The sequence below is a fragment of the Achroia grisella genome, unplaced genomic scaffold (assembly GCF_030625045.1).
Source record: "Achroia grisella isolate CSIRO2021 unplaced genomic scaffold, CSIRO_AGI_Agris_v1 utg900, whole genome shotgun sequence".
NCBI classification, from domain to species: domain Eukaryota; kingdom Metazoa; phylum Arthropoda; class Insecta; order Lepidoptera; family Pyralidae; genus Achroia; species Achroia grisella.
This window is the reverse complement of record NW_026713059.1, coordinates 6,345,203-6,355,640: the sequence shown is the minus strand read 5'-3', so window position 1 is coordinate 6,355,640 and position 10,438 is coordinate 6,345,203.

Sequence of the window (10,438 nt, the reverse complement as noted above, 5' to 3'; positions counted from 1 at the left end):
TGTACACGTAGGTACTCATAAATCTAAACAAATTTCCCTAAATTGAACCTGTTTTTGAATCAAAGTTTATTTAGGGTTCAAGTCAGAGTAGTCATTGGGTACTAAAATTACTATCCTTTTGCTTAATTTTCTAAAATACTTCGTTTGAAGTCATCAAAATTGTATAATTAAGGTACTACTAACCAGGTAAGGTAACTTATACTGTTGTTTAAAATTCTATTTATTAAAAATTTGTATACTGCCCGAAGATCACTAATAATATTTTCAAATATAATAATAACACAGTTTTAAAAAATCTTATAGATTTTTAAGTATAATTTTTTTTTAAGATAAAATAGGTTTATATGTACCTATCTGTATTAATAAGGATACTTATACTACTATTAGGCGGCGATATTCCCGTCTTCTCCAGAAAGAAAATACTATTTTCCCTCCCGAATCATAGTTATATAAGCGCCTGTAGTATATAACTAGATAACAACGAAAGACAAACAAAATAAATACCGTCGTGGACTGTTTATCGAATTTAGAACAAATCGTTGTCACTCAATAAGTATTGTTGCCAAATTGTGACTGTGGCTTGTGGCGGGTCGCAGAATTAATAAAATTAAGTTTCTCAATGTCGCTTGTCTTACCCGTATAATATCCATTTCAGCGAGCTCGTGTTCTACGCTGACACCCAACTGAATAAAAGAATATAAATTGAGCTCAAGGTGAAAAAAAAATCTCTATCTCTCTATTTCATCAACAAATGTGAAATGTTTTGCAGTCTCGTCATACTGTAATGATATTTTATTAGATCTTAGATAAATAATAATAATAATTTTTATTTGTCTCAAACAAAAACTTTTCACACAATACAACTGTTGCCCATACAATAATATAATTTAAGTTTAAGTGAGTGAGATATATTTAAGTGAGGGCAGTGAGTCTACCCTCTCTGCTATTCTGTTATAACCTTTACCAGTAAAATAATACAGTATGAGATCGACGACGACGATAGCATCGATAGTCTCCCATCTTAGTTGCTCTTACCATCTGTATGCAGACGATTTACAACTGTATGTTCAATCGGAGGTTAACGACGTCACTGCAGCCTTAGATCGTCTGAATGTAGACCTCGAAAACATAGCCCGCTGGTCCCATCGTTTTGGTATATCGGTAAATCCGAATAAACGCCAGGCAATAATTATAGGGAGCTCAAAATTCAATTCGGCAAATCTGAACGTACGTTTTGAGAATAATATTATCCCTTTCTGTTCCAGTATTAAAAACCTAGGCCTATTAATCGATCCGACTCTTCGATGGCACTTGCAAGTGGCTGAGGTGTGTCGCAGAGTTACAGGTATTCTCCGTATTCTATATCGCTTTAAATTCTTCCTTCCTTCTTCCACTAAAAAACTTCTTGCTCCTCGTCCAATCTCTAATACTACCGCATTTTGACTATGCTGACTTGTGTCTTCCTAACCTCTCTCAGCATCAGCGGAATAAAGTTGCGGAAGTTTGACCACGTCTCTAATTTTCGTTCTCAACTTAAATGGTTGTCTATCCGAAATCGCAGAGATTTGCGTATCCTGTGTACTCTCTTCTCCATACTTTTTGATCCTTCGTCTCCCTCTTATCTGAAAAATAGATTTCAGTTCACCAGTGATTCCCATTCCCGTATTCTTCGTTCATCCCATAATCTCCTTCTCTCAACCACTTCCCATCACTCAGGTTTTATGTCTAATTCGTTTACTGTCACTGCTATTAGCCTCTGGAATAGAATACCTGTAAACCTGCGTAAAGCATCGAGTAAGCCCATTTTTATAAAGAAATTATTTAATTTTCTTTTGAATCACCAAAATGAGTTATAACTGTATTGCATTGTATTAGTATTATATATATCTATATTTAGCATTAATGTATGACATTATATAATATCAGGTATACTATATATATTATTATTTGTATATATTTATTTGCATTTCATATATATTATATAATATTTATTAGTAACCTTGTAATTGTTTTTTGACATAACTGCCCCACAACGCTTTCTGTATACCTAAAGGTTAGCTGGTGGAGAATGCCATATGGCATTAAGCTCGCTTTTGTACAAGTTTTATTGTGCATTAATGAATAAATAAATAAAAAAATAGCATATTAAGTTCTAAAATACAACTAACAAAGTAAACATAAACCTGGCCATTTCAGTTCAACTTAGGAATGAGCATAATACGATCTAAATCGTACAAGTATGGAAATAAAATGTGCATACTTATTGTAGGCATTATATATGTAATTACTACATTATGGTTATGTGGCGTCAAATGAAGACGCCCATAGAACACCCAGACAAGTGTAAACAATTATCTGAGAGTGATTAAACAGTAGTAATGTTGATAGGCCAGCGATGCTTGCTGGAACTCAAGTTCAGAATGAGGAAAAGCTATAATACCTAGAGTTTTGTGTGTACAAAATTCTAAAGTGAAGTAAGTTTACGAAACTTCTGCAATTCTTTATTTGGCAAACCTGACAGTGACAGCGCCACGTCATGTGTAAATAGTGTGCTTAGTTTGATTTTTCTTCAGTGCTCATTCATTGTAAGCAACCTGAATGCATAGTGCGAAGTACTTTAGATTTTCGCCTTGAAGATCCTCTCTGTCTATATCAGTCAATTTATTTTACCATTTCGAATTTATTTCATAACTACATATATCACGAAATCAAATAACATAAGCTTGTTTCGGTAATTGTATCTAATTTACAGTAACCAAAAAAAATACACTATCAATGTTGTCTTTAGCCTCCAAGTACCTACGCTGTTTTATAAAATGTTTTGGTAAAAATGATTAGCAGCGAAATTACATGGTACGAAGGTAGTATACCCATAAAAACTCAATATTTATTTTTTAGCTCATTGCAGTTAGGCACTATGCAATGCATGTAGCTATCTACTTAAATTTGATATAGAATGCTGTATTTAGATTGCAGCAAAGCTGATGCGAGTGCCTATAAACGGCATTTATAACAAGATAGTGCACCGTTTATTAGACTATAAAAGACTTTGTAAACAATAATTCTACGAGTGGGAGCATCTCGTCTATGCATGGCGAGTGATTGGCTGATAGTACAATTTCAACAAGCAGCGTAATAAGTCGTTATCTGTCAAGTGTAAATAGTAATGGGATGGAATATCCCGCTAAATGGGGTTCACTGACAGAAGACCTAGCTACCAGACAGCTTCAACTACGAGTCACTGACATCAATCTATAAATATTATATTCTTTGCAATAATTTGTAGAGCTCAATATAGCAGGGCTATTTACAAACAAGGTGACAATTTAATGATATATGGAGTTCTCATCGTGCTAATGAGAATTAATTGCGATGTAAGTGTGTCGTCTGTCATGGCCTGTTCGGAGGGATATCTTTACCTCGCGTAAACACGCAACCATCTCGTCACTACCGTTATGTAGATACTAGCAGTCTTACATAATACAATTCCATAACTGCAAGACTAATGTCTAATGGAAATTTCGGCTTCACTCTCCCTAATTTTGGTCAGAAAAATCTTCGGTTAGAAATAAAACTAGCGGAAAGTTATGACGACTTAAAAAAATTGCAAATTACTAAGAATATAAAAGATTAGAATACTGTAAGTTTTTTTTAACATAATATGCATTTATTCCCTTAGAAGTAGATCCGTTAAGTGCTTTTGTTTTGTGCAAATTATACCTACTGTTATTATAGAGTAATAAACCTTAATTATAAAAGTTGTAATAATTTTTAAGTTGACCTCTACATAAACTTAACAAAAGTTGACTACTGCTGAGACCGAAACTTCAACTTAACCTTATCTGCAATAATAATGAATTTGTTTTAGTAGAAATCAAACTTATCTGAGAGTGCACCCCACCTATAATCGGGTCACACTCGTCTAGCGCTATTTACATCATGTTTTCGTTATCATCCCTGTCTGTTTCACAATTTAATTGGCATCGCTATGCTTGAAAGCTGTCAAGACCGACTGCCGACTGCCTCCGCCTGCCTGACTGGCGCCAGCGCCGGCGCCTCCAGACGTGTTCGGGAATCTCGATCTATTTATAGGCAGTCGTATTATCGTGTTACTATTAATGGACGTATGTCAATATGATATTGGTATCACACTTTTAATTACATAATGTAAAGCCTAATTATGTTTGTTCATTTGCATAATGCATCAGTTGCACTCATATAGCATGTAAGAGTACCTATACGGATACCTAGACTTTATTCTAAGGAACCCTATATGGGTTCCTTAGAATAAATAAGTAAATAAGATTTTCGATTCTGTATCTTATTAAAAATCGCCGAAAGTTTTAGTGATTTAATAAAATACCTAAATTTTAAACTCAGTACCAGATTGGAATATTTCAATTCAATGCTACATCCAGACAAGTAAATCTATAATGGAAAGAAAACGGTCCTTGTCTACCAACGCCCTATTTCATTGAGAGTTAGAATATTTATTTCTGTGAAGAAACTAGTTCTTTTCATGATATCTTCTGAAAAACATCTTGAAATTACCGACCACATATCTTTAATAGTTCGTATATTATCTATATATGATACGAGAACGTCTATAGTGTCAGCTAGTATAAAATAAAATAAAAATAATAAAAGAATGACTTCGCATCTATTTATCGCCATCTACTCAATGTCCTAATTCTGTTATTCAGACTGAACTGACAGTGACTTATGGAATATGTTAATGTGTGTGTAAATAGATAAATTATTCTCATACTATAATTTATCTATATATCCTTATATTTAGCTGCTTATCCTTATCAGAATAAAAGAAATAATGTAAAAATGGTCAAGTTAGGGGATACCATATCTATCGCTAATAGCTGTATCAAACTGATAAACAGTTAATATGAAAAAAATAATTATGATTGAAAAATTAAGATACGATTCACAATAATAACTTTTATTATAGTTCGTTAATTACATATTTTGTTCCGACATTCAATATCTTCCATAGTCGCGAACTAAATTGTATAACTACTAAATTTTTAGTATTAATTAGTAATGCTTGTAAGTAGTAGTTATAATGTACTTACCCAAAACAATCGATATACGAGTATTTAATTTATATTAACAATCTAGAACGTGACAAGGTTAGATCATGTCTTGTTTAGCTATTAGTGTCTAATAAACAACGAGTCATTAAATGCAACTAAGTGATAGAAATAGTCCTCCGATAGCTGCCCTTTGACTCAATTGAGATTAATCTTTTGTATTGATGTTGGTATTTGTATTCTCTTTTGTTTTTATATAAATATAAATAAATAATATACTAGGCATAAATATACTGGCACTAATTTAGTACATAAGATTTATATATTATAGATGTTATAAACACAAAAAATATTATTAATATACAAAAAGTATTGTGAACAGTAGAGACGAGCCGCAGACATGCTATCCTTCATTCCAGACAACTAAGATGTTTATGTCTAGATAAAAATACTACTAATACAATAGTGTACGTATGATGATCCAGTCAAAACACACCAATGGTCGGTAAAAGAATGGTATAATTATGATTACAACCATTTTGATTTTAATAGTGTAGTAATTTTTAGCATTCAGGTTCAGTAATATATTGACTTTGGGTGATTGGTATTGTGATCGAATTACTGGATCAATAAACACAACATATACAAATATTAATACTATACTCTTAAAAATCTGTTTTCTATTTCACTTACCGTTAAAATAAATATAAAAGAAAATTGAATGTATTATTTTGTTTTAGCACGAGATCCTTTTACCAGTGCCTTTCATTCAAGTTATTTTAAGAGGTCCATTCGTACATTGTATTTGTTCATGCACCATAAAAACTTTCCAGCAAAGGCTATAAATTTTAGCTACTGACATGAAAAGGGGCGACCGAGTCTTTGAATATTCTAGCAACTATAAAATGTAGCGTTCTCTCTGGGCAGTCTTTCATTGGCCTCTAGCAAATTATAGCCTTCACAGGTTTCATGACTCTACAGAACTGAGCGACTCATCGATGTCTACAGTTTAGCCGCCAGTTTACGATGTTATGACTGGAAATTTAGCACGCTGTGCTCGAGGATCATTGTTTTGTTATCGTGCGCTCTAAAGCAATTCCATGTGTGTTATGTTTATTGTACACACACCCAGCATAGTTTAAATTTTACGATGTTACTATTACGAATACAGTAACTGTGACACTAAATTGCAATCGTTTATGTGCAGCCTGTCGTGGGCAGTACAAGAAGCAATAAAACATTAATCAGTCAAATGTCGACGTGGGACCCAGCGTTATGAGAACTACGCCGAAGATTGTATGTTTTGTTTTGTGACTGTTGCACAATACAATGCGTAATGTATTGTTATGTCACTGTTATGGTTAATATAGATACTCTGATGACACGTTGACGGGAAAACCGCGGAACAGAATACTTACTATGTTCATTCTGGTTGCGGTAAAGGTGTTTACTGAAAATATGACATTAAATAACTACTATATGCGGAAAGACTCTTAATATATCTCTCTTTTCTGAAAATAAACTTCTAGAACCAAGTGATGTCAGTAAACAGGTAAATTGTAATATTATGACGCTTTTGGATGAATGAGTTTTTATTTTGTATTATAATGAAATGGTATGCCTGCGTTAACGGTTTATGCTGGCGGGGACCAGTGGAGGATGATAAGATATGCATGAGGTCAGGTCAGTTAGCCCATCGTGACAAATTCACCAGTAATTTATCACGATGGTTTCCAGGGGGAATCGCGTGGTGGTCAACTTGACATGGTACATTGCTAGTGGACGAATGAGTATAGCACAGATAACATAAGGAAATATGAAAATTTGTAGTAGGTAGGTATATGTAATTTTATTTTCATTTTCAAATAACAAGGACAACACAGCATTTCTAAATATATTAATTGAGAACCTTTTAACCTGACAGGTTGTCGCAATACAGTTTATGAATCATGTACCTAACACCTAACTGTACCTAACAGAAGTGTATTGATATTAATATTAGTATTGATTTTCCTAAAAGAAATCCTATAGTATAGTAACTATATTTATACTGGTGATTGTTGGCATTAGATCGAAGTTTGAATGCATTCGACTCAAAACAACAGTAATACCGGAAATCTTGTAAGAAATATTTAATTCTTTAGAACTGACGCTAACACTACGTAGTAGCGTAGTGTTAGCGTTACTAAATAAATACTGAGCTTAGACAAAAGTTACATATTAGTAGTTTACTTTATTTTCTTAATTACCTAGTCACTAGAGATAGACTGTAAACAGTTGTTTTCATGGGTACCTCAGTTGCATCTATTTCAGCCGCAAAGCAGTTTGCTTTTTTTTAAAGTGTTTCAGTTGTAGGGTGCAAATTAGGCAATGAAATTACAGGATAAGAGTCGTGACATATTAGTCCTCCAGAACGACAACGCATGAGTTGTATCGTGGGTGTCACATGATAATGTGATGTAATGTCCGTTGTGCTGTTCAAATAGGCAATCATTGTCACTTACCATCATGTGGGCAGTCAGCATTTTCGTCATTCCATATATCAAAAATATAAGTGCATACAGGGCAAGACACTATCTATAGATAGTGACTTACTAAAACTTTGAATTACTAAGAAATAACTATTATTATCTAATCAAGTCTAATTTAACTTGGATATAAAGATATAAGAGAATGTTTTTTTTATTATTTTTCTTTTGTATGAATTATTAAAACTACAGATAACATAATATAAAAAGGTAGAACCTTTTCTTAATACTTAGAGCCAATTCTTTTACTTTTTAAAATATATAATGGTTATGATGATGATGACGAAGTCGATCATTGTGATGTAGACGGATGATGATGAAGTCAATGACAATAATGATGTCTATGATAATAATCATGTCGTTGATGGTGATAATCGACGACACATCAAAAACATTATCTATCATAATCAACATCCACATTACCATCGATATCATCAGTAACGACATCTATTATCATCAACTTCACCATTTACCTTAACCATATCGATAAAAATTACTTCTGTTATTAATTGGAATGGTATATCTACTAGCTGACAGCTCAGCTGATTCCTCCGACGATACCGACGCATGCATACATACGTTGTTACCACATCACAGACGCGGTAACAGCATTACAGACATTATGTTATGTTGTCATATGATGCCCGCTACATCCTCATGCGTGTAATTCTGGAGAACTAAGATGTGCTATAATTTCGCTGCCACATCCCTTTAAAATTTGAAATTAGAAATAGAAATAATCTCTATTCAAATAAACTTTGTAATAAGTACTTTTAAATAGTATTTTCTTTTCTACCGCTCTTCTTGAGGATGAAATTTCGTGTTGCTCTTTTAAATATTTTTTTTCAAAATGTTAACTATTCCTTAATTAAAGTTTTGTTTATAATTTACAATTATTAGTTTTCATCGTCAATCAAATTAGTTTTCGACTAACACAATACCGTATTTCTATTGTTGGCACACAATCCTCAAAGAAAAGCAAATAATTTGACTTAGACAAATGAAAAGTAACAATTTATTGAGCTTGAGACAAAGACATAAAAGGATACTTCTGTGTCATCTGTAATTTTGTTTGTAATTGATATTCGGCTGTTACTTTATACTGCGTTCAATATAAGCTCAAAAATTTCTCTTTTAGGCATATATCTATAGTTAGATAACATTAGCTTTCTTTCTATAATACCATATACTTATATAATAATTTTAACAAACAATTGGTAAGCTAACTACAAAAGAGTCAGCTTCGTGCTGCCTTTTACATTTTATTTGTTGCTTCTTCATTTATAGGAACTGGTATCTTGTCAAATGATGTGCATCCTTTTAACTTGAGAAAATTCCAAATAAAGACCCGCCCGCCCCTGGTGAGGCAAGCGGTACCGTGACACTCCTAATTACTAAAACATCCTAGATACCTATACCTCGTTCAAGATTTTCTTGGAGGGTGTATGATAACGCGTAAATTAATTTAAACCATGGGAATCCTATACTAACAAAAAACTGAGGATTATTAATTTATTATTAACACTCCCAAGAATTGTTTAGACAATTAAGAGGCAGTGTGACCTATGTCAAAATAGCAACATTGCCCTACCAAAGGGATGATAATCGGAGGCTACCCTTGAACAAATTATGATATACAAATGTAGTAATAGTACTTGTGGCACATGGTAAAAATGAAGGCGAATGTATCCAAATGTTATAAATAGAATTACGTGAAGCGTGGGCTGCGGTGGCGGTGCGAGTCGCAACTCGCGACCCGGTTACGCTCTAATACCATGATAGGGTTATCACTTCAGAACAGGAGAAATAGGTTCTGACGAAATTACACAAAACAAGATTCAATAAACTATTCTACGTGGAAGTCATCATCACAGCCATAGCATTTTGTCAGGAACCAACAGATTGGCTTGAAGTATCAAATTGTGTATGTGGATCTGACCCATTTATATACATATATAGATTATATAGGCATAAGGTATACACTTATGGTGATCTTAAGATAAAAGATACAAAAGTGGAGAGATACATATCATATTGCATAATTATAGTTTTAGTTTCCGTAAATACACTAGGTATATCTCTAAGAAATTAAGGCAAAAACGAGATTATTTAATTTAATCGCTACATGATTTATCGTACACAGTTTTTGTATCTGCCTGATTATGATCACCTAAATTTATTTCGAACTTTTTGAGTTCTAGTAGAAAACTTAAAAAGGTGATTGGGCTATGAGTTTACTCTAACATAGGCTAGCAATTATTTACTGTATAGGTGGTTATATCACATAAACGCAACGGCCAACATTCCTGATCATTTTTGAATTAGGAATTTAGATATACTTTACTATAAAACAGCAACCCTACAAGCTGTGAGTAATATGTGATTGATTCTGTAACGAATGTCCTGTGAGCAGTGCAGCGGACACGTGGAGTTCACGTGCAAGCATAGTATTTAAGGTTATGTTCTATTGAATAAGTGTTGATGTTGACAACCCTACTCTAGAAGTGTGTGACTGACCCTGCGATAATATCCTGCGGCTAGTCTGACTGGTGGTCACTGGGCTCTGCTCTACTCTAATGTCATACAAGTTATCCTAAATTACTTTCTATTACACATAGCAATTGAAAGAACACTGATAATAACAGAAGACAGATTGTCGTTGCAGTTATTATTACATATTTGTGACATGATTACACAGCAGAACTTAGTGTATAACGCGATGACAGATTTCTTGCAAAATCATCAAGCGCGCAATACTTATATGCACTATAATTTACGGTCTACTGTATTTACTTATTTCATGTAATTTACAATCTCTAACTATCTTTTAGTCACGTCACATGTCATTTATTGTTTGGGGTAGGT